General features: G+C 37.9%; 1 non-coding gene and 1 pseudogene across 1 annotated transcript; one reads left to right on the plus strand and one right to left on the minus strand.

The window, feature by feature from the left end:
- The window catches only part of LOC102666006 (uncharacterized), a 64,956-nt pseudogene that overhangs the window by 2,791 nt on the left and 37,724 nt on the right, over window positions 1-24,441 (minus strand).
- On the plus strand, window positions 765-871 carry LOC112998461 (small nucleolar RNA R71). The gene has a single exon (XR_003263562.1). It is a non-coding gene; the product is annotated as a small nucleolar RNA R71 (small nucleolar RNA).

Consider the following 24,441-nt stretch of genomic DNA (forward strand, 5'->3'; position numbering starts at 1 on the left):
GTCCCATCTGATTGGTTAAGCTCTGAATGGAGGCTCTGGTCTCTTGCTGAAACTGCATGTTCTACATAGTCATTTGCCTCACAAGTTCTTCGAGGGAAGGTTGTGGAGGGGCCTCAACTGTTGGCTGTTTCTGGGGTTGTTGCTGTTGTTGGATTGGTGGAGGAATGTATGGTCTGCTTGGGCCAGCAGCATTTTGGAAGGAAGGAGCAGGCTGCTGTTGTTGTTGCTGAGGGCTGGACCATCTGAGGTTATGGTGATTCCTCCATCCAGGGTTGTATCTGTTGCTGGAGAGGTCATAATTGTTCTGCTGTGGTTGATTTTGCTGCTGAGGTTGAGGAGGTCTATTGTAAATATTTGCAGCATAAGCTTCAGGCTGCTCAATTGCTCCAGATTGCTGCATGGAAGGGCAAAGGTCTGTATGGTGGTTAGCAGAGGAGCACAAACCACAAACCCTTGCAACAGGTACAGATTTCTGATTCAAGGCCAGCTGGGTTACCAAGTTAACCAATGCATCCAGTTTGCCTTCAAGCTTCTTAGTCTCAGATGATGCAGCTGAGTTTGTAGCTACCTCATGCACTCCTCTAATGACTATGGCATCATTTCTGGCGCTAAACTGCTAAGAGTTGGAAGCCATCTTTTCAATTAAATTTCTGGCTTTAGCAGGAGTCATGTCTCCAAGGGCTCCACCACTGGCAGCATCTATCATACTTCTCTCCATATTACTGAGTCCTTCATAAAAATATTGGAGAAGAAGCTGCTCCGAAATCTGATGGTGAGGGCAACTGGCACATAGTTTTTTAAATCGCTCCCAATACTCATACAGGCTCTCTCCACTGAGTTGTCTAATACCTGAGATATCTTTCCTGATGGTTGTGGTCCTGGAAGCAGGGAAATTTTTTTCTAAGAATACTCTCTTAAGGTCATCCCAGCTCGTGATGGACCTTGGAGCAAGGTAATACAGCCAGTCCTTTGCCACTCCCTCTAATGAATGAGGAAAAGCCTTCAGAAATATGTGATCCTCTTGGACATCTGGGGGTTTCATTGTGGAGCTGACAATGTGAAATTCTTTCAAATGTTTGTGCGGGTCTTCACCTGCAAGGCCATGAAACTTTGGAAGCAAATGAATCAGTCCAGTTTTAAGAACATATGGGACATCCTCATCAGGGTATTGGATGCACAAGCTTTCGTAGGTGAAATCAGGTGCAGCCATTTCCCTTAGAGTCCTCTCGCGGGGTGGAGGTTGTGCCATGTTCTCAGAATGTGCAAAATCAGAATGCTCAAAATTATAATGCTCAAGATCAGGATGTTCAAAATCACCAATAACAGAATGCACAGATTCACCAGTTATGGAATGCTCAGAATGATCAAAAGGTATAAAATGATGCCTAACTAATCTGTGAAATGTCCTATCTATCTCAGGATCAAAGGGTTGTAAGTCAGATGGATTGCCTCTAGTCATACACTACATTCAGCATGCACACAACTAGTTGCCTTGTCATGTAAATAAAGGTGTAGGTTTGAACTACAGCTACCCTCAAATGATATCCAAATGACTTGAAATTTTGTGAGCAACCTTATAAAATAATGAGAAGATAGCACAAAAAATTTCATACAAAAATTCAAAGTCTAACTATCAAATCTAAAATTGGTAGGTTAAGAAAAATAAGTGAATAAAACTTGAAAAATAAAAGCTTTTGACAGAATTGCTTTTTTTGGACGATGGAGACCTCAGTCAGCCTACGGCAGGCTGCCATGGCGTAGGAAATTTTTTTCTACCCCAAATGCATATATAATAATTGCGATTCTGATAACCGGAGCAAAAGTTATGGCCGTTTGAAGTTGCTACTTTTTTGGAACTTTCAAATCTGACCAAACTAAAGGCTCTAGCTATTTTTCCCACAAAATATGGATTAAAAGAAGTTACCACAAAAAAATTCAGCCAAAAATAACAACCCTAGCTACTAAAACAAAAAATCACAAATAATTCAGCATGGGTGGTCGCTAAAATCCGTCGCTAAGGGATTTCTACTACTACTCTGGTTTGCCGCAAGCAGAAATGGTCGCTAAGTCCGTCGCAAAACACTTTTCACAGCAAAACACCCAAAACTGAAACAGGGGAAGCGCTTAATGGGAAAACTGAAACAGAACACACATTAAACAAAATACCAGGACACTAAATAGCACTAACACACATACTAACACAATACTAACAATTAAACATAAAACACGAAAGGATTAAACACACAGCACTAGCTAACTATTATGAACCTTTGGACACTGCTCCCCGGCAACAGCGCCAAATTTGATCGAGGCCGTACCTGAATCAAATAAACATGAAAATGCAGTAACTAGGAAGTGATCCTAGGTCGTTTCCCAACGAGCAGTGACAAACCAAATGTTCATAATATACTTGCAGTAACAGTAACGATTGGGGGGGGGGGTTTAGTTGTTTGGTAATTAAAGAGCAGAACAAGTAAACTGGAATACGAAACTACTAATATTAAAAACGGGTTGTTTCCTCTGATTCAGAAGCCATTCTCTTATCCTGGGTTATGGAGAATTCGTCCCTAACAGTCAACCACTTAATCCAACCCTATTTCAATTTACTAAGCGAAAATCAACTTAGGGTTTTCAATACGTGATTAGGCACCACATACACCAGTTAGCCCTTCGTCCATTAAGCATGAACGCAAGTTAGGCTCAGAGGCAATTAATCGAACACGAAGCGTGCACTGATTAATATTCACGAATTTGGGATAACTGGTGAAGGGAAAACTGTCAGGAAACCACATTACAAGCGAAACCTCAAAGAGAGTTGGGCTTCGTCCTCAAAAGGAAACAACACCAGAAAATCTAGCCTTCCATGGATTCAAACAGAAAATGCAAATGAAACATGAAGCAGAAACGTAAATGAGACAGAAATGTAAATGAAACTAGAAGAAGAAGCAAGAATGAACTCGTAACTAGAAGCAGAAAATAGAAATTTGCATTAAGAACGAAAACCGTAACAAGGGAACAGAAAAACGTGAAAACCTAAAACCAAAGCTCTGAATAATGAAAATAGCATAACAGAATGCCTTGCACGAATCCCAAGGCTTCTATTTAAAAAGAGTCACTCAAAGTCACTGGGCCCTATTACAATACTCTGGCCCAAAACGAAATAAACACTGAACAACATAAAATAAAATTGTGAAATTTCCTAATTAACTAAGGTAAGCGCTGCTTAATTTGCCCTCTTCAAGTCCATAACCAAAATCTGGATTAAGCCCAATGTTTCATTAATTCCTGAAATTAGATTAAAAACATCAAATTAGCTAAATGAGCCCAAATAATAAAACTGTCTGATTAATTGACAATTAAGACCAATCAGTAATTAAAATGGTGCAAAAAGGGTTTAGAAAATAGAAGAAAATGATGGTACATCATACCCCTAATACAAAAACTAATCTAGGTGCCCTAAAATACAAGAGCTGAAAAATCCTATATTTCTAGGGTACCCTACCTACATTATGGAGCCCTAAAAAGCATGCCCAAAAAGCTTTGTATACCTTTAACATTCACTGGAGGAGGAAGTTTATCAATAACATCAATTTTTGCTTTATCCACCTCAATTCCCCTTCTAGAAATATTGTGTCCCAGCACTAAATTAGATTCCTCACACCGCTGCAATACTCTCTCTAAATTTGATAGGCAATTATCAAAAGATGCGCCAAAGACAGAGAAATCATCCATAAAGACTTCAATACATTTCTCCACCATGTCAGCAAAAATTGTCATCATGCATCTCTGGAAAGTGGCAGGAGCATTACATAAACCAAAAGGCATACGATGATAAGCGAATACACCAAAGGGGCAAGTGAAAGCTGTATTTTCTTGATCTTGAGGATCCACTGGAATTTGATTGTAGCCTGAGTATCCATCTAAGAAACAATAGAAAGATTGCCCTGCAAGTCTCTAAAGCATTTGATCCATAAAGGGAAGTGGGTAATGGTCTTTCCTGGTGGCTTCATTTAGCTTCCTGTAATCAATACACATCCTCCAACCAGTGACTGTCCTTGTAGGAATTAGCTCATCTTTATCATTTTTTATCACTGTCATACCCCTTTTTTTTGGAACAACATGAACAGGACTAACTCATGAGCTATCTGAGATTGGATAAATAAGTCCTGCTTCCAGTAACTTAAGAACTTGCTTCCGCACCTCTTCCTTCATCACTAGATTCAGTCTTCTTTGAGGTTGTCTCACAGGCTTGTAATCAGCTTCCATATTAATCTTGTGCATGCAATATGATGGGCTGATCCCTTTCAAATCAGATATGTCTCAACCAATAGCGGCTTTGTGTCTTTTTAGAATTCGCACCAGTTGATCCTCTTCTTTCTTCTGCAAGGAGGTTCTGATTATTACTAGTTTAGCCTCATTGTCCTCTAAAAATACATACTTTAAATATGCTGGCAGGGTCTTTAGTTCTACTTTGGGCTTTTCTATTGGTCTACTATTTTTCAATTCTTCAAATATCACAGGACCAACAGATTTGTCTTCTGGACCATCCAGCTCTTCAGTAAAAGCTAGCACTTCTCCTTCGTCTTCACTGACTAGGCATTCTACATTATTGTCCAATTCTTTCTCCAAAGGAGACCGCAGTACCATGGCTGAAGCCATTGAATCTATCTCTTGCTCCACCTTTTCTTCTTCAACATAGGCCTCTCTATCATCTGGGTGTTTCATTGCTGCAAATAAATCAAAGGAGATTTTTTGATCCTCTACGCTTAGTTCCAATTTACCTTTGCCCATATCGACTACACAACTAGCGGTTGACATAAAGGGACGTCCCAAAATGATGGGAACCTCATTATCTTCCTCTATATCCATAACCACAAAGTCCGCAGGAAAGGTAATCTATATTACTCGAACCCGAACATCTTCAATCACCCCATATGACCTGGTGATGGAGCAATCTGCTAGCTGTAAAGTCATTCTTGTGGGCATTATTTCCAACTCCCTCAACCTTCTACACATGGAGAGTGGCATCAAGTTGATACTGGATCCCAGGTCAATGAAAGCTTTTCCCACCGAGACTTCACCAATTGAACAAGGAATGGTCACACTCCCAAGGTCTTTATGCTTTGGTGGAAGGTTCTTCTGAATGACTGCACTACAGTTACCTTTCACTACTATGTTCTCATTGTGAATGTATTTGTTCTTCCTTGTCAACATATCCTTCAGAAATTTAGAGTAGAGCGGCATTTGTTGTAGAGCTTCTCTAAAAGGCATAGTAATTTCCAGTTTCCTGAAAATATCAAGGAATCTCACTAGATGGCGTTCCTTGTCTTTATTGGAAGGTACCAATGGGTATGGCACCTCTTTTCCTTCATTAGAAGCTACTTCCTTTCTTTTCTCTCTTGCTAACTCACTCTTACTCTTTTTCTTCTCATTATTTTTTTAATTTTTTAATTTTTATCTTTTTCTTTTTCTCTCTCATTTTCTTTTTCTCTATCACTCTTTATTTTCCTCTCACTGACAGTTATTGGTGTTTCCCTCTTCTGTTTCTCATCATCTTCCTCCTCAATAACATCCTCCACAACAACTGGTTTTTTTACAGTAACCTCACCCTCATTCTCAGCTAACACAGGCCTCCTGCTTCTGGTTATTACAGCTTTGCATTCCTCTTTGGGATTTTTCTCAGTGTTAGCCCCAAAACTGCTTGATGACTTCTCTACAATTTGCTTAGCTAACTGTCCCACCTAGACCTCAAGGTTCTTGATGGCTGACTCCGTGCTCTTATGGTTAGACATTGTAACTTGCATAAATTGAGTGAGAGTATCATCCAGCTTAGTAGTCCTCTAATAAAGATTTGACCCTTGTTATGGTGGCTTGTTTGAAGGTCCACCCTGGTCTTTGTTGTATTGGTTGCCTGGATGAGATCTCTATTGTCCTTGTTGATTATAGTTAGGACCATGCTGGAAACCTGAGTATCCACCTTGATTGTAACCATGCCTTTGTTGATTTCCCATATAGTTAACTTCATGATTGTGTTCTTCAGTGGAAATACAACAGCCGAATTCATGAGCTCTGCCACAAATAGCACAACCTGCAACCTACAAAACAGAAGAAAGTGAAGGTTGACTAGCAGATAATTAGGTTGGAAACTTACTGAGGGTTTCAGTTAAGACTTCAAGCTGTTTGGAAAGAAACTTATTTTGTTCCAACAATGCATCCTGTGACGATAACTCCAACAAACTCTTCTTAGTGGGTACATGCACTCTATCATGCAAGATGGCATGATCACTAGCAGCCATGTTTTCAATCAGCTCCATTGCTTCCTCAGGAGTCTTCAATTTTATCTTCCCTCTTGCTAAAGCATCCAATAACTATTTAGATTGCGGTCTCAGCCCATCAATGAACATGTTTAGCTGGATTAGCTCAAAGAAGCCATGTGTGGGAGTCTTCCGTAACAAGCTACGGAACCTCTCAAGTGCTTCACTCAGAGACTCATAAGGGAATTGATGAAATGAAGAAATTGTTGCCTTCCCTTCAGCAGTTTTAGACTCGAGAAAGTACTTCTTTAAAAAAAAATTCACTATCTCTTCCCAAGTCTTCAAACTATTGCCTTTGAATGATTGCAACCATCTCTTTGCTTCTCCCACTAATGAAAATGAGAACAAGTTGAGCCTTATAGCATCTTCTGGTACTCCAGCAATCTTCACAATGTTATAGATTTCAATGTATATTGCTAGGTGTGCATACAGATCTTCATTTGGTAGGCCATGAAAAAGGTTCCCCTGTATCAATTGAAGTAAAGAATGAGGAGGATATGTTATGTTGTGAGCTTGAACTTCTAGCCGCACAATGCTGGTAAAGAATTATGGCACATAACTACTGGAATAGTCTTCAAGGGTCACTTGTCTCGATTGTTCATCGGCCATAATGATGGCTTTGGGCAAATTAAAAGTATGATCTAGTCTAAATGAAAGCGAGCAAAGTGAGTAATGGCATGCGAAAACAAATATGCGAACGTGTTGGTTCCTTCTACAGGGTATTTTGATGTAATTTAAGGATATTTCTCTACTTAATAGTGCTCCTGTATTCTATGTTGAGGTCCTAACTACTAAACCCTGATGTCTTGTGAGTTTAGCCTAATCCTAACTAGACTTCGTTCTCAGATGTCTCTTGATGAACTTAGCCTAACCGGACAACATTATGGTTACAACATACCAAAAAACCAAGTTACCGCACTCTGTGTCCAAATATACGATAAATTATCCCTGTCCTATCAAATTCTAAGGATCAAACCATTTCCCAATAAGGATGATCCTAACTACACATGCGTTTGCATGATCAAGACAAAAACATGCGAGAATTAAAGGCTAATAGGAACAAAGAACACATGAAAACACTATTAAATAGATATGAAAGGTTTTACATCATTTACTCTGTAGAAGTTCCCAATTGAGGATTTAGCCTTCCATTGCGAGGAAGCTCCTTTTTACAAGTTTAAAGAAGAGAAGAAAAGAAATTGAAAAAGTACAAAGTGGTGGGGATGTCTCCTCCACCTCTAAAAACCTCACAATCTCTTAAAACTCCTTCAAAGCTCTTCAAGATGCCTCATTTGGTCTGCTAAGTCGCCTCTGGGTCTGCACACCCAAAAACTCCCCTTCAATTCTGTGTTTTCAGGTTTTATATGGAAATCCTGTCAATGGCCTCTCACTGAGCACCAATCTCGCACTTAGTGCGCATTAGTGAACTGTGGCCCAGCGTCAATCTCGCGCTTAGCCTGGAAGATGACGGATGACTCGCTTAGCGAGTGACAACGCGCTGAGCGTGTGCTTGCAAGGCAGATTCTCTGCCAAATTCTTGTACCTTGTTGAGCGCGCTGGTGCCTCGCTTAACGAGACATACTCGCTAAGCGCACAAACCAGGCTTAGCGAGACAACAGATTCAGCACTTCACAAAATCTCCTTTTTCACCTGAAATAGAATTGAAATTTACATTAATTACAAGCGAAAGATTATAATGAGTAATGATCAATTTATTAACCAAAAGTATTTGGAATCCTACAAAAAGAATTGTAACTTGGAGGATTTCTATATAATTATCAAAAGTTTATACACAAAAGTTAGTTGTATAAAACGACTAACACATGCCTCACCACACAATGGCTGAAGTCACTTGAGTCATGACCGTGGAGGAAGGGTCTCAAATCTGAGCCCTGATTGTCTACCAAGCCATCCTGGGCAGTGAATTTGACATAGATCCGTGAGATGACACCTCCAATAGAGGCTCGAAACCCATCAAAGAGCTTGTCCAGCTGCAACTTGAATCTAAACCCAGGCAATGCACGTGGCTCAGTAGGGACCTCACTAGTCACAAGCATTGGTGCATCACCGATGTGCTACGCAAAAACATGAATTTATTTTCCTAGTAGCCATCTGACATGTCAGGAATCTATCCTGGCATAATAAACTTGCTATCTGTCCCTAAGCCAAACCAGTATCATAGAAGAAAAAGAAGATGGGAGAAGAGTGGGTTAAAGTCATCAAAGAAGTCATCGACAAGCTACTCTAGGAAAACTTCATTAGAGAAGTCAGGTTTTCTACCTAGCTCGCCAATGTCGTCATGGTCAAAAAGGTCGATGGCAAATGATGAATGTACACCAACTACACTAATCTGAATAAAGCATGCCCTAAAGATGCATACCCTCTGGCCATCATCGATAGGCTAGTCGATGGAACGTCCGAGTTTCAGGTGCTAAGCTTCCTGGATGCCCACTCTGGATACAACTAGATCAGAATGCATGCTCCAAACGAGGAGAAAGAGACATTAATCACTGAAGATGCCAACTTTTGCTATAGGGTCATGCTTTTCGGCCTTAAAAATACAGGTGCGACATACCAATGACTAATGGATCGAGTCTTCAAACAACAGATCGGACAAAATGTCGATGTATATGTGGACAACATGGTTGACAACTCTCAAAGCAAACCCCAACATGTGGCGGACTTGAAAGAAGTCTTCTAGGAACTCCGCAAATACGACATGCGCCTCAACCCTAAAAAATATACTTTTGGGGTAAGCGAAGGCAAGTTCTTCGGCTTTATGATCACTCACCGGGGGATTGAAGCCAACCCTAACAAATGCACTTTCATACTGGAGATTAAAGCCAACCCCGTCAGCTTAGCTCTCATACAAGAGGAAGGGAAGCATCAGATCCCTATCTACTTCACTAGCCGCATACTCCATAACATCGGGAAGCACTAGCAAGTGTTCGAAAAGGTGGTGCTAGCATTCATCACCTCGGCCTGACGACTTAGGCCCTACTTTTAGAGTCATCAAGTGGTAGTCAAGACGAACTACCCCATCAAGCAAGTTTAGAGAAAGCCTCAACTCGCAGGAAGGATAGTGGCTTGGTCCATCGAACTTTCAGAGTTCGACATCTAGTACAAACCATGCGGCCTCATAAAGACACAATTCATGCCTCACTTTCTAGCAAAATTCACTGGAAACGACACAACCACCCCAGACTGGTGGACTCTTTACGTCGACGGTGCATCCAATGTAAAAGGAAGTGAGGCAGGGATCATCCTCGAAGGCCCTAACAATGTCACTCTAGTGCATGCCCTCAAGCTCAACTTTAGAGCCTCAAACAACCAGGCAGAAAAGTCAGAGCTAAGAAGCTTCGATGCTACATAGACTTGCAACTTGTCCAAAGGCAGGTTACCAACACATGCCAGACCAAGGAAACAATGTTGCTCAAGTACTATCACATTGTGAAGTCTCTCATCAAAAATTTTGAATGTTTCAAAATGTATTACATCCTTAGTGAAAGCAATACTCAAGAAAACATGCTCTCCAAGCTGGCTAGCACCAAGAAGGTTAGGCAGCTCAAGACCATCATCCAAGAGACGCTCCAAACTCCCACCATAGATACTAAGGAAATTATGGTCGAAGAAAAGAAGGAACCAAACAAGATGACCCCCTACAAGAACTTCCTAGTTTAAGGGGTTCTGCCACAAAATGAGGACGAAGCCTGACACCTCAAATAGAAGGCTAGCTACTACGTCATCCCTGATGGTGAGCTATTCAAAAGAGGGTTGACAACACCCTTAATCAAATGCCTAAATAGCCAACAGGTAGACTACATCATGAGAGAACTTTATTAAGGGATTTGTGGTCTCCATTTTGGAGGACGTTCCCTAGCCACCAAAGCGGTGTGAGCCAGCTACTACTGGCCAACACTCAGAGCAAACTCCCTCGACTTTACCAGGAGATGCATGCAATGCCAAGAGTTTGCAGACATGCCACACACTCCTCCTAAAAATCTTCACTGTCTGAGCTCCCCTTGGCCCTTCGCCATGTGGGAAATCGACATATTGGGTCCACTACCAAAAGCCTCAAGAGTAGTCAAATACTTACTAGCCTCCATCGACTACTTCACCAAGTGAATAAAAGTAAGACCACTATGGGAAATTACGACCAACGAGGTGGAAAAATTCACCTGGAAACACCTCGTTTATAGGTATAACCTCCCCTATGCCATTGTCACTGACAACAACACTCAATTCAAAGCTTAGACTTATGAAGACTTCCTGACAAGGCTAGGCATCAAGCACCTAGTCACCTAGGCAGAGGCAGCTAACAGAGTCATCCTTAAGGCCCTACATACTAGAAGTCTGAGAAATGGCAAGGATTAAGGAAGAAATTGTCAAACTATGAGCAGTAAAGAGATACAATACAAAGTTTCAACCTTGGCCCCAACTGGGAAGGCCCTTTGAGGGTCACAACCAACCTTAACAATGAAGCGTACTGACTACAAGAGCTGGATGGCAAAGCAATTCAAAGAACATGGAATGCCACCCACCTGAAGTTCCACTTCAGTTGACCTACACTCTAAACCCAATGTTATACTATTTTTCCTACTCAGTAGAGGTGGGCATGGATTGGATTTTTAAGAATCTAATCCATATTGAATCCATATCTACTTAAATGAATTGGATCTTAAATCTATATCCATATTTTCAAAAAAAAAAATTGGATTCAAAATCCAATCCATTTAAGTGGATATGGATTTGGTCATATCCAATTTATATCCACTTACATGTTATAAGGATTTTTTTTTTACAAATTTTAGTAACTAAACGCTAAAAAGTGAAAACTTAACACTTGTTCACTTAAACTTGATAAAAATTAATCATACACTTGAACTTGACCAAGCTCTATCATAATCATACTCAAGATACTAAAATAAAATGTAATATAAACTCTCAAAACAACAAACAATTTGAAGTCTGAAGGCTAAAACACAATAACAACTACTATCCTTAAAGTAGGAAATCAAACCAAATGTGATTTGGAACAATTCATCCATCTAATCCCCATTGTTCGGAGTATTATTCTAGAAAAAAAATAATGAAACTATATTTTTGAAATTTTAAAAGCAACACCAATATCCAAGAATGCATCCATCCATCCATCCAATGGCTTATCAGTTTCACTTATATGTATCCTAGGTAGCCAACAATAGAATGTCTTCTTTTCACCAACCTCAACACTACCTATGCCCAAAACCAAAATCAACACTTTATACATAAAAATCCAAAACAAAATAAAGCATAATTCACATGCAAAGTGTAACATTAAAGTACCTTGTCAGTTGTAGAATGTAGGAATTAGTACTAATCTCAAGCACTACTCTTCAAGAAAAATAGTAGTTGAACCAATAACATCTTGTTGAGAAACCAACTCTATAAAAAAAAAACTTTTTTGTTACTCAATAAATATACCTTTGTCAAAACTGTGCAGCTCTTCCAAATCTAAGTCTAACAATGATGTTGAAGGTGTATCTTTGAGCCAATCTTGTGTGCAGATAAGGGCTCCACCTTTTCATGTGATAGAGAACTACAAAACGGATCAAGCACCTTTCCACATGTGCTAAAAACAGACTTAGATGCTACTATAGAAACAGGCATAGCTAACAGTTCTCGTGTTGTGCTTGAAAGGATTGGAAATTGACTTGAATTAACTTTCCACCAATCAAGAATATTTAGATTTGCACTTGTATCAATGCCTTCTTCTAAATACTTTTGAAGCTCGGATTTGTTTGATGAGGTTAGCCCTGATGTTTGCAAAAATAGATTCCAACCATATGGATCTTTCTTGTAACTAGGTACATTTACATGTGCTTGTTGTGGGTCATCTTGAGTCCCCCCCTTTATGACCATTATATTCATTAAACAATGATTTCAAAGAAGACTTTAGTCTTGACTTAGACCCATTCGCCTTGTCCACATCAACAGCAATTTAGACCACGGATCTAACACAACAGCAATTAGCAACATGTTCAACTTGTTAGAATCACCCTAATATTTTTTATATTTTTCTTTCATATTTTTAGCCATCTTATGTGTAGCGCTATCTTTAATGTTAGAGTTAAGCAAATCCATAACCCCATGCCAAATACCTACCACCTCTAACATGTAAATGTTACTAGTAACATAAGAGATACTTGAGATGCGCAAAGTGACTTTATAGAAAATGCTCAAGAATGGTAGAATAGCCTCAACATATTCCCAATCTTCATAGGAAGGCAGACCTATCCCTTTTCCTAACTCATTAGCATATTTTCTGTCATGAAATTCAAACTCCTCAAATGCCTTCCTATGCTTCAAAGTAGTATCTAACATCAAATAGGTGGAATTCCACCTTATTTCAACATCCAAGCAAATGTGACCCTTATATTCAATGTTTTTTCATTCAACGCATTCTTTGAAGCTTGTAAGTCTAGAAAGAGATGATCTTATATATTTCACTACAGCATGGATTCTTATAACAAAGTTGTCAATCTCTTTTAGCCCACTATTCACAATCAAGTTCAAGATATGCACACAACAACGCATATGAATATGCTATCCTTTCAAAACTAAGTTATCCCAACACAATAGCCTTTTCTTTAAGAGTTGAATTCCTGTGTCATTTGATGAAGCATTATCAACTGTCAAGCTCAGAACATGATTTAACCCCCATTCATTCAAACACGACTCAACAAATTTTGCCATGGCCTCTCCCGTATGGCTTCTTACATGGCAAAAATACAAATTCTTTTCGTGCAACTTATAATTTTTATCTATGAAGTGAGCTGTCAAACACATGTAGCTTGCATTTTGAGGTGATGTCCAAGCATCAATAGCAAGACAAACTCTTTGACAATGTTTTGAAAGAAAAAACTTCAACTTTTCCTTCATTGTATTCCATAGTATTACAATTTTATGGGATAAGGTATAATGTGACCGGATATTAAATTTTGGCTGTAAAGTATATGAATACCTCCTAAAAGTTGGATGCTCTACCAATCGAAAAGGAAGTTCAAATTCAACAAACAACTTTACCATTTCCATTTCACAAAAATCTTGGTCAAACTTGTTGTATGAATGAGAGCTAATAATCCCGTCATTAGTAGAGGATGAACTTGTTTTTTGCCTCTTGATTGCTTCTTTATTAGGGTTATTCAAACATCTAGAGACATGACCAAGCCTTGAACTTGTTCCATTCTCATAATTAATCACAACATCATAATACTTGCATTGAGCTCTCTTATTTGACTTTGGCTCTAGTTGATTGAAATGATTCCAAGCTTCTGATCTATTTCGTCTTCCATTATGGCGAGGGGATCTCACAATTGTTGAGCTAGTGATAATTGGAGAAGTAGAAACCTCGATGTTCAAGATTGAAAAGTTTGATGACATCTATATGCCTGCATTTAGATTATGCACAGGTAAGAAATTCATATTGGGAATTCTGCAAACAAAAAAATAGCTTATAGAAATAGTTTATATAAATAATTCTTTGATGTTTACATAAGATCAATGTTTACAAAAAAAAAATAGCTTATAGAAACAACTTATAGAACTTGACAAGTTAAATTTGTGGCAGAGAATCGCGGAAAAAATGTTACCATAAGCATAAAATATTACAAATATATGAGAATTTTTTTCTTCCCTTATACTACGAATTTTTATAATTAAAATTATGAAATTATATGTTAGTAAATAAAATCTGTAAAAAAAATTAAAATTAGAAGACTGCAATGGCCCTTTACCTTACTGATGTTTTTCTGGATTCTCTTAACCTCTACTAGTACTGGACTTGCTGACATTTGGTTGGTTCATTCCCTGATTCCACAAATGCAAATGTACTGGTAAGTATTGTTTTCTATACCTTATGAGTTAATGAGGCATTTTAATATTTCCCAACTTCCGGTGATTATATTTTGTTTCTATCTAAATTGTGGCCTATTTTTTTAATATGAGTTGATGAAGCATTTTAATGTTCATTCAGTTAAAAGTGGTTCCCAACTTCTTGTGATTATATATTGGGTACATATAACACATGCCAACGACAGTAGTAGTAACAAGTATATTAAGAGGGAACAAGATTTTCTGCGGCTTTTATCTTCTTTTTTGTTAACTCTATAGTTTTTATAAGAAAAAATGCACCAATAGAAAATAAAGCAAACTTTTTGCAAAGGGGTATAACTAGAACAAATAGGAAAGGGACAATCAATGAGGGTAACTGACAAATCTAGTCAACAAAAGAAATGATGTTGCTATCAGCAACTCATAGGAAAAATAAAAAATCACATAGCAACACTGCAAAGAACAGGAAAAATAAAAAGTCTTTGCAGTTTGGACACAACAAAACTTACTCCATAAAGAAAAGGGAGGAAATAGCAAGTTGGCCTTGTAAAAGTAAGATTGACGTGTTGTTTCTCAAATTTCATGATTTTATATACTGTCTTGGATATGTACAGGTTTGTGAAGGAAGGAATCAAACATTACCTGAATGGTTAAAAACGGAATTCAGATTAACAATGAATTTACTGCAAACTACAATATCTGAGGATATGTATAAGGTAATTGATCTTGTCATTGGTAGAACAAATTTTGATAGAAGACAATTTAATGTTATAATTTTTGAATTTGTTCCCTACTACTATTGAAACAAAGTTTCATTGTCTTTTGATGAGAAGGGTATTAAAGCTCTCACCATTGACAAGGATAATGCTCCAAAGGTACTCTCTCTTTGTTTTTTCTCTTCTTCCAAAACATGCATGCATACTTCTATTCTATACATATTGGAATTGCCTATGTTGAATTATTAGATGCACGATATGTGAAATTACCATTTTTTTTAAGTTTCTTACATTCATAGATGAAAAAATGCAGATGTCATTGGAGATACCCTTAAAAAGAGTATCTACATAATTACATATACAAATTTTTAATGTTTTGTAGTAGTCTTGTAGATGAAAGAGACCCAGGGATAGCTACATATACAAACTTTTAATGTTTTATTATTGATAAAAGAGGCCACAACCCTAAGCCAAAGGCCTCTGCAATTTTAAAATAACTGCAGGGGATCCTTACCGTTAACTTTTTTAGGTTCTTTTGTTTTATATTGAAGTAGAAAAGCCAAAAATATGGTGAAGAAAATTTAGTGCTTGCACCTTAAATGACCAAAGATTATGAATAACTACAAAAAAGTTGAAGCATTAAGGAAACAAACAAATCAACTTTCTCAATTAAATATGGTGAAACGAACAAGCAAAAGAAATTCAGCACAAATGGTTAGCTGAGATAAACCTGAATAAACTCAATTGCATGCAATCAAACAATTGTTCGGATTTCACAATTGGAAAATGTCCATGTTTAATCATGTTCTCTAGTTGCAACCTTGCAGCAAATAAAAGTATCATATATAACATTGCCAATAAGCCAAAGACAGTTTGATAAAGTGTACACTTCCTCCAATATTTTGAAGTAACTTCCTTAAATACCAACTTCACATCCAACTCAAAAAACTCTACGAAGTGGAAAAAAATAGATATATGTTAAAAAGTAAAACCAAATGAATTAAGAACAATAGGGGCAAGCTAGTCAAACCAGAACCACTCAAATAGGGGCAAGGAGACATATAAGATGAATGCAGATCTGAACTGCAGAAAAGATAACAAGAAGCAGACAAGTTGTAATCTATAAAACCACAAATAAAAAGTAAACAAACATGGTTTTGAGGAAAGTGCAGCAAGGAATATTTCACGCAAGGGTCTAACGTGTTTCTCGAAGGCTTTGAGGATATTTCATTTCACGCAAGTAAGACCTTCAAATTCACAGAGGTCAAAAAGGACATAGTAGCCTCTGTGAACACACCGGCACAAGCACACGGCAACGAGATCCACAAAGTCGGACAAACAGGCACAACCACACAGGCACAGGCACAAAAAGGAACCGAAACAGGCTGTTTTGAAATTAGGTTTAGGGTTTGAGGTTTTAGTGTCTTATATATATGTAGGGATATTTTTGTAAATTAATTATTAGTGGGGCGGGTTCAGGGCGGGTATTAAAAACCTCATCCCTGACCCTAAACCCGACTTTGGCTGTTAGGGAAAACCCGAACCCGACACTGGTCAACTCAGGTTTTCCCCATCAAAATTAGGGCGGGTTCGAGGCGGGTCCCATTTTCATGCCTATAAATGTGAGAATTCAGCTTATGCCCTTCCAAATTGAGAAATTTCAATCTATTAAATGTTGCCTCATTTAGAATTCCAACAAAAATGTCATAGATTTCTCTACTTCTGGTATGCATTAATCCAGGCTACTATTCTGTGTTCTTAAGTAAACTTCAACATATGAAAGAACTTACAAATACCTTGAGAGTGTGTTTGGATGAGGGAATTTAAAATCCTAAGGATTTCAAATACTTCAATTGAAATTCTTTTATTTTCAAAATTTTTTGTTTGGATAAAAAAAATTAAAATTGTGAGGGTGAAAGAAAATGAATGTAAAGAGAAGAGAATATATGGTTGGTGTGCTTCCAAAGAGAAGAATACTGATGCGGCATGGGAAGTCACAGGGGAACCAAGACACAGCAGCATACACCACCACACCCGACCATAACATTCAGTTAACGGTGCAAGGCATGGCCCAGGCCCTCCACACCGGCGAGCACCTCCATCGCGTGATGGGTAGTGATGGCTGCTCCCCTGATTGGCGGGTGCAGTTCTACGTGTTCCCCTATGTCCACACCCAATCGATGTTCCATGAGCTTAGGAAGTGTTTCTTGAAGAAGAGGGTCATCGGCGTGAGGGAAGAGTTGCGAGTTCGAGAACGAGATTTCAGGAACTTTCAGGTGAAAGAGAGGATGAAGGTTATAAAGGAAATACGCGAATTTTTTGGAAGATTCTTCTATCAAGAAGAGAATTTCAATTTCTCACCTTTTAGAAGGAAATTGAAATTCCACATTTTTAGTTGTTTAAAATTCTGTTTTAAAATTCCAAAAATTTAAATTCTTCATAAAAAAAACAACCAAACAATGAATTTTAGATTACAGAAATTTAAATTATTTGATAAATTACTTTCCTCAGTTAAAATTCTCTATCCAAACGCACTCTGAGTGATATGATAGTTACCTTTTCCAAGTGGTGAATCAAATAAACACACCCATCTGTGTATCCAGTTTGGGAGCAGTTGGCTGCAGAATTAAATAAACATGCCATCGCTATTAACAAAGTATATATAGCATACAAATGAAAGGAAGAAAACTTATTTACTCAATCAATATTACAAATCCCATTAAGGAAATTCATCAAATAGGTTTGGAGTAGCAAAGCAAAGGCATATAGAAAAAGAGTCAGTGAAGAAAACTCATTCCAAGAAATTGCAAAATACAAGTGAATGATAGAAGATAGAAGGAATGACGATTTTACCGATTGAGATGAGAGCTCGTTGAGAGAACTACAAAGAATGTGGGTGGAGAAAAGAGGTGTGTCTTGTGGCAATTTGTTGGTGGAGATAAAGCAGTGGTTTGAACTTTGAAGAAATGAATCTGAGCGTGATTCTGATTTCTGAAAATGGTTGTTGTCTTGCTAAAGAAAGGGATACTATATGAGCTTATGGGGAGTGTAGAAGATGTCCGAAATGGATTTTGGATTTTCAACTCTAAAACTGTTTAAAAAGAAAGTGGCTTTCAGGTTTTATAAGTGGGTATAAATTATGGATGTGGTAAAAGATCTGATCCATTAAATATAATTAAAATGGATTGAACCAGATCAGTGGTTGGATCAGATTTAGATACTGGATTTTTTTGCCCAAGCCTACTACTTAGGTCTTTTGTCCCAAAAATAAAAAAAAAATCAGGGTTTTGGCTTGAGGGGTTTTAACGAGGCACATCTAGGGTAACAAAAGGAATTTGTACTCAACCAAATACATTGAATAAAATTTTGCATCCCTTCCTTTTCACATTTCTCTTATCAAGACAGGAGCATCCATACTCGTAGCTTTGTGGCTCTTAAAACCAAGGTTTGCCCTTGGTGAGCCCCTCTTCTAGCATTCAATCTCTAGTACGTGCCACTTTGTAAGAGGCACGTATGCAAGAGCATACCATAATGTCTCTAGGACATGCCACCCATGGCGAGTAACATGTGCGCATAAGCATCCTACCAAGCCTCCGGTACATGCCACCCATGACATTGCACATGAGCATCCTACTAAGTCTTCAGTGTGTGTCACCCACGGTGAGTGACATACATGCAAGAGCATCCAACCATCAAGACTCCAGTGTATGCCACCCACAACGAGTGACATACATGCAAGAACGTATCACTATGACTCCAGTATATTCCACCCACGGTGAGTGACATATATGCAAGAGCATACTACTAAGCCTCCAGCGCATGCCATCCACAACGAGTGACATGTGTGCACGAGCACAATACCGCATCTCTAGTGCATGTCACTTTATAAAAAGGATGTATGCAAAAGCGTATCACTATGACTTCAACATATGCCACGCACAGTGAGTGACATATATGCAAGAGCATACTACTAAGCCTCTAGTACATGCCACTCATGGCATGTGCGCACGAGCACCCTATTAAGTCTCCAGTGTATGCCACCCACTACAAGTGACATATGTAGAAGCAAAGCTTCCAAGATTATTTTGATGATGCCAAAGATTTTTAAAAAGATACATTCAAACAAGATTAAAGAAATCAAGAAAATTCAAGTGAAGATTCAAGAGAAGACACAAGATATGCAAGAACCTCAAGAAAAGCATCAAGATAAGTATAAAAAGAATTTTTCAAAGAAAATATTGAATAGCACAATTTGTCCAAAAGAATTTTTCAAAGAAAAATCTTTTACCAAGTTTTTACTCTCTGGTAATCGATTATCATAAGGCAGTAATCGATTACCAGAAGCCCAAGACAGTTTTATAACTATTTTACAAAGTAGTAATTGTTCGGCTTCCGGCAAGTACACCGGATCGCACAAGTAGTATAAAACAGTAAGAATCGAGTATCAAACACACGGGGAACTTGTGTTATTTGGTAAGCTATTTCAGCAAATAGGTGTCTCGTGTGTAAAGGTAAGTGTGAATATGAACAGGTGTATAAACTATCTGTGCAAAAAGAAAGAAAATCACGCGAGAGAAATGATGTGTTAAAACAAGTAGAAAACACGTTGGCCTTCCTAATAGGTGTCTGATGCTAAAAAGATATTCTCTATCTAACAATGCTCATGTGTTCTTATGGTGTCTCCTGAGATACTAAACCCCGATTCCTCATGATAGTTTAGCCTAATCCTGATTAAGCATCGTCTGTAGATTCCTCTTGTAAGACTAAACTCAACCAGGACCGCATTAAGACACACATACACAACAAAGTTATCGCACCCTGATTCCTTGTGATAGTACGACAACTTAGCCCTGTACTATCAAGGACTTTAGAGTCATACCAGTTTCTACTGTTGAATGACCCTAACAAAGCATGCATCTATGTGATCAAGGTAAAGGCATACTGGAATGAAAAGCAGATAGCACAGAGAACACACAAAACATCATTAAATAGATAGAAATATATTTACTTCAGGTACCTACAGGGAAGATCCAACAGAGGATTTAGCTTTCCATACCAGGAAGCCTTCTTAACAATAAAGAGAAGAAGAAGATGAAAGATTGCAAAAATACAAGGATGTCTCCTTCACCTTTAGGATCTCACAATCACTCACAACTCATCTCAAGCTCTCAAACCGGCTCCTGCTTCAAGCTCTAGTCTCTGCAGATCTTCACACAGGAAAATCTCTCAAAACTCTTTGGAACTTGGACTTTTCTCTCTCTAGAAACCCTAGACATGCAAAGCTCTGAATCCCAGTCCAAACTCCCTTCACAAAATCTGATTTCAGGCTTAAATTGGTGGCTTGTTCGTGCTCGTGCGCTTAGCGCACGTATGGACCGCTTAGCGCACATTAGTGATTTTTAGCTTAGCGCGCCTTTCTCGCTTAGCAGATGAACTGAAGCGGTGCATTTAGTGAGATGAAGCAGTGCACTTAGCAAACCTGTACAACTCATCTTCTTCCAGAGTCTTCCTCGCGCTTAGCCCAGGAGTGTTGCGCTTAGCGGATGCTCGCTAAGCCAGCAGATTGGCTTAGCGAGGAGATGAAAAACAACATTTTCCAAAGCTTGCGTAATTATCCTGAAATTGAGAGAAAATGATTATTAAACACACAAAATGAAAATACTAAGTATCTATTACCTATACTTACCAGAAAATACTTATAACACTACAAAATAACCATAAATTGGGAGAGTTTGATACAATTTATACACAAAAGTTAGTCGTTTTCACCGACTAACAGTAATCGATTGCCATGGGCATGTAATCGATTACCAATGTTTTTGAACGTTAAATTTCAAATCTCAAGAGTCACAACTTGTGACAAAATATTTTCAAAATAGTGTAATCGATTACACAATATTTGTAATCGATTACCAGTAGTTCTGAACGTTGACTTTCAAACTTCAACCTGAAGAGTCACAACCTTTGATAAAATAAACTATGTAATCGATTACACCATAATGGTAATCGATTACCAGTGATTGGTTTTGAAAAATAAATTTCCAAAGAGTCACAACTTTTAAAGTGACTAGTTTTTGCCAACTGTCACAACTTTTAACATGGTTCTTCAAGAGTCATCAAATGACTATAAATATGTGACCATGGCACGAATTTCAGAAAACTTATTAACACTAATTCTCAACATCTTTCTAAGAGTTTTTGTTCAACACTTGCTTTGTCAAGAAAATTTCATTGGGCAAAAACTTGTGCTATTCTATTTTTCTTCCTCTCCTCCATTCTTACAAAAAGCTTTTCAAGAGACCTACTCTTAGTGACTATTTTCAAGAGAAGGTCTTCTTGGTTGCAAACACTTAACACAAGGGACCAACATTCCTTGGGTTCATTGTAAGAAGCGGGATTTGCTTCTTGGTTGAGCATTGGACACAAAAGACCAATGTCTTTTGGGTTCATTGCAAGAAGTGGGTATAACTTCTTGGTTGTTATCACTGGACACAAGGGACCAACGTTCCTTGGGGTTCATTGCATGAAGTGGGAATAACTTCTTGGTTGTAATCACTGAACACAAAAGAGGGAAGTCCTTTGTAGTTCATTGCTTGTAAAGGATTTTACAAGGATAGTGGAAATCTCAAGCGGGTTGCTTGGAGACTGGATGTAGGCACGGGTTGTGGCCGAACCAGTATAAATCTGATTTTGCATTCTCTCTTTTACTTTCTGTTGTGTTTATATTTCTTTAAGTTTACTTCTCCTTATTTGTTATTCGAGTAACTTACAATTAAAGAAAGAATTGAATCTAGGGAATATCCAAGAAAGGGAAATTTTCAATAAGAAATAGTCAACGAAATCTTAATTAAACCCTCCCTTCTTAAAATTTTTGAGGCCCCTTGTCCAACAAGTGGTATGAGAGCAGGTTTCTTGTAGAAAGTTTAGAAACTTCAAGAAATATGGCCTCAGCAAATTTCTTATTCCCAGAAGGAAATTCCATCAATAGGCCTCCTATCTTTAATAGAGAAGGTTACCACTATTGGAAAACCCATATGCAAATCTTCATTGAAGCAATAGATTTAAATATTTGGGAAGCCATAGAAATAGGACCTTATGTACCCACCATAGTAGATGGAAGCACAACAACAGAAAAACCTAGAGATCAATGGTCTAAAGAAGATAGAAGAAGAGTTCAATATAATCTTAAAGTCAAAAACATCATTACTTCTGCCCTAGGAATAAATGAATATTTTAGAGTCTCAAACTGTACAAATGCCAAGGAGATGTGGGACACACTTCAACTCACACATGAGGGCACAATTGATGTTAAGAGATCTAGGATTAATACTCTAACCCATGAATATGAACTTTTTAGGATGAAAACATACAAGAAATGCAAAAAAGATTCACTCACATAGTTAATCATTTTGCATCACTAGGAAAAACATTTCCAAATGAGGATTTAATAAATAAATTTCTAAGATGTCTAAATAGAGAATGGCAACCAAAGGTAACTGCCATTATTGAATCTAAAGATCTATCTAGTATGTCTCTTGCCACATTATTTGGAAAGTTGCAGGAACATGAGATGGAATTGCAAAGACTCCATCAAAATGAAGAAAGTGACAAAAGAAGAAGGGGAATAGCACATAAAGCCTCATCCTCCTTCCAAGAAGATATTGACAACGAGGACTCGGATGATGAAGAAGACTTCTCTCTATTTGTGAAAAGATTTCACAAATTTATCAAAACAAGAAGAAATCAAAGACCTCGAAATTTCAATCAAAATAAGGGATCACAAGAGACTTCTCCAACCCTAAGGTGTTACAAGTGCAATCAACCTGGACATATAAAGGCAAATTGTCCAACAAATGAGCAATGGACTGAGAAAACTGAAAAGAAAAATTATGGAGAAAGGAAGGCTAAGAAAGCCTACATTGCTTGGGACGATATTGATTCATCTGAAGGCTCTAAGAAAGAAGAGATCAACCTCTTAACAAAGAACTATGAAAGCGAGGAGGATGACTCTCAAAAATGTAGATTGTCTCTTAAAACATCTTCTTGACAACACTATCAGTAAAATCTCAAAAGAGGTAACATCTAAACTATCTCTATGAATTAAGGTATGATTAGTATTTTTAGTTAAGTTATTATTGTGGCTAACAGAAAATAATTGTTGAAACTGTTTGGTTATATTAAAATTTACTATGATTAATCAACCATATTTAGTTTTAAAAAAAATTAATATACATGATTGATTGAATTTTTAGTTGATTATGCTTAAATTGATTATGTATAATATGATTAAATTTTGTTGATATGCTAAAATAATTGAATTAAGTAAAGAATTACCATGATATGTGTTGATGATTGTTATTTGATACTTAGTATTTAGTGTTTAGTTCTCTGGTATTTGATTACTACTATGTGTAATCGATTACGTAATCGATTTCAAGAAAGTTGTAATCGATTACAACTCATCTCTTCCTATAAATATGAAGCAGACAGAAATGCAGAGTCGCGTTTCTTCTTCTCTGCGGCACTCCTTACCCCCAAAACTTAAAATTCGTATAACTTTCTCATTTCTTAACCAAATCACCTCCCACAAAGCCCATTCTTCATCATTTTTTATCCTCTTTTATCTCTACCGATCAAAACTTTCAAAAAAACTCCTAAAATGGCAGAATCATCAAAGAAAAGAAAGGGCGTTTCGACCTCATCTGCGGCCACCGAAACTCGAAGTCATGGAGCCTCTAGAGCGCAGACAGCACCAATTCCTCCTTCCATTTCATCTTCCATGTTGTTTTCTTCAAAAGAACAACGTATCTGGTACACTTCCTTTTTCTCCTCTCATTCTATACTAGACCCTAAGTTTCTTGACTTGAAGTTCTTTGATGATGAAATGTTTGACTGTTTTCAAGCATTTCAGAACTCCGGGTTAATCGAATTCATGTCTATGAAACTTCCTTTCTATCCTGAATTAGTTAGAGCTTTTTATTCAAATTTAGAAATTCAGGAGGGTACTCTAGTTTCTGAGGTATATGGGATTAAAATGGTTATTGATGAATCCCTTTTCCTTGAGTTAACCTAATTGTCTAGTGATGGTGTACCATTTGAGGGCATCATTGATGAGGACTGGAAGTTTGATTTCTCCGGTCATGATGCCTGCAGGTTGGTTTGCACCAATTAAGCGAATATGACTGGTAGATTACTTGCCGGATCATTGGCATTTGAATGCCGCATCATGCACTATCTGATTGTGTGTATCCTTCTTCCTCTGTCATCTAATTTTGCTCAGGTTTCTGAGGAAGACTTGGTTGTCATGTGGGTTTTACTTACCAGTCGTCAAATCGACTGGGCCCAACTTGTCAGATATCGCATGCAAAAGGCATTACGATCAAAAACACCCCTTCCTTATCCTCATCTAATTACTCTATTCTTGCGTCATTTCGATGTCCTTCTTGACTCTGAGACATTTGTTCAAGTCAAGAGATCATTTTCTAACGGGGCAGGAGTAGTTACTTCCTTCGGATACCGCAAAGAGCGTGATGGCTCTT

Source organism: Glycine max, chromosome 11, assembly GCF_000004515.6.
Source record: "Glycine max cultivar Williams 82 chromosome 11, Glycine_max_v4.0, whole genome shotgun sequence".
Taxonomy (NCBI): domain Eukaryota; kingdom Viridiplantae; phylum Streptophyta; class Magnoliopsida; order Fabales; family Fabaceae; genus Glycine; species Glycine max.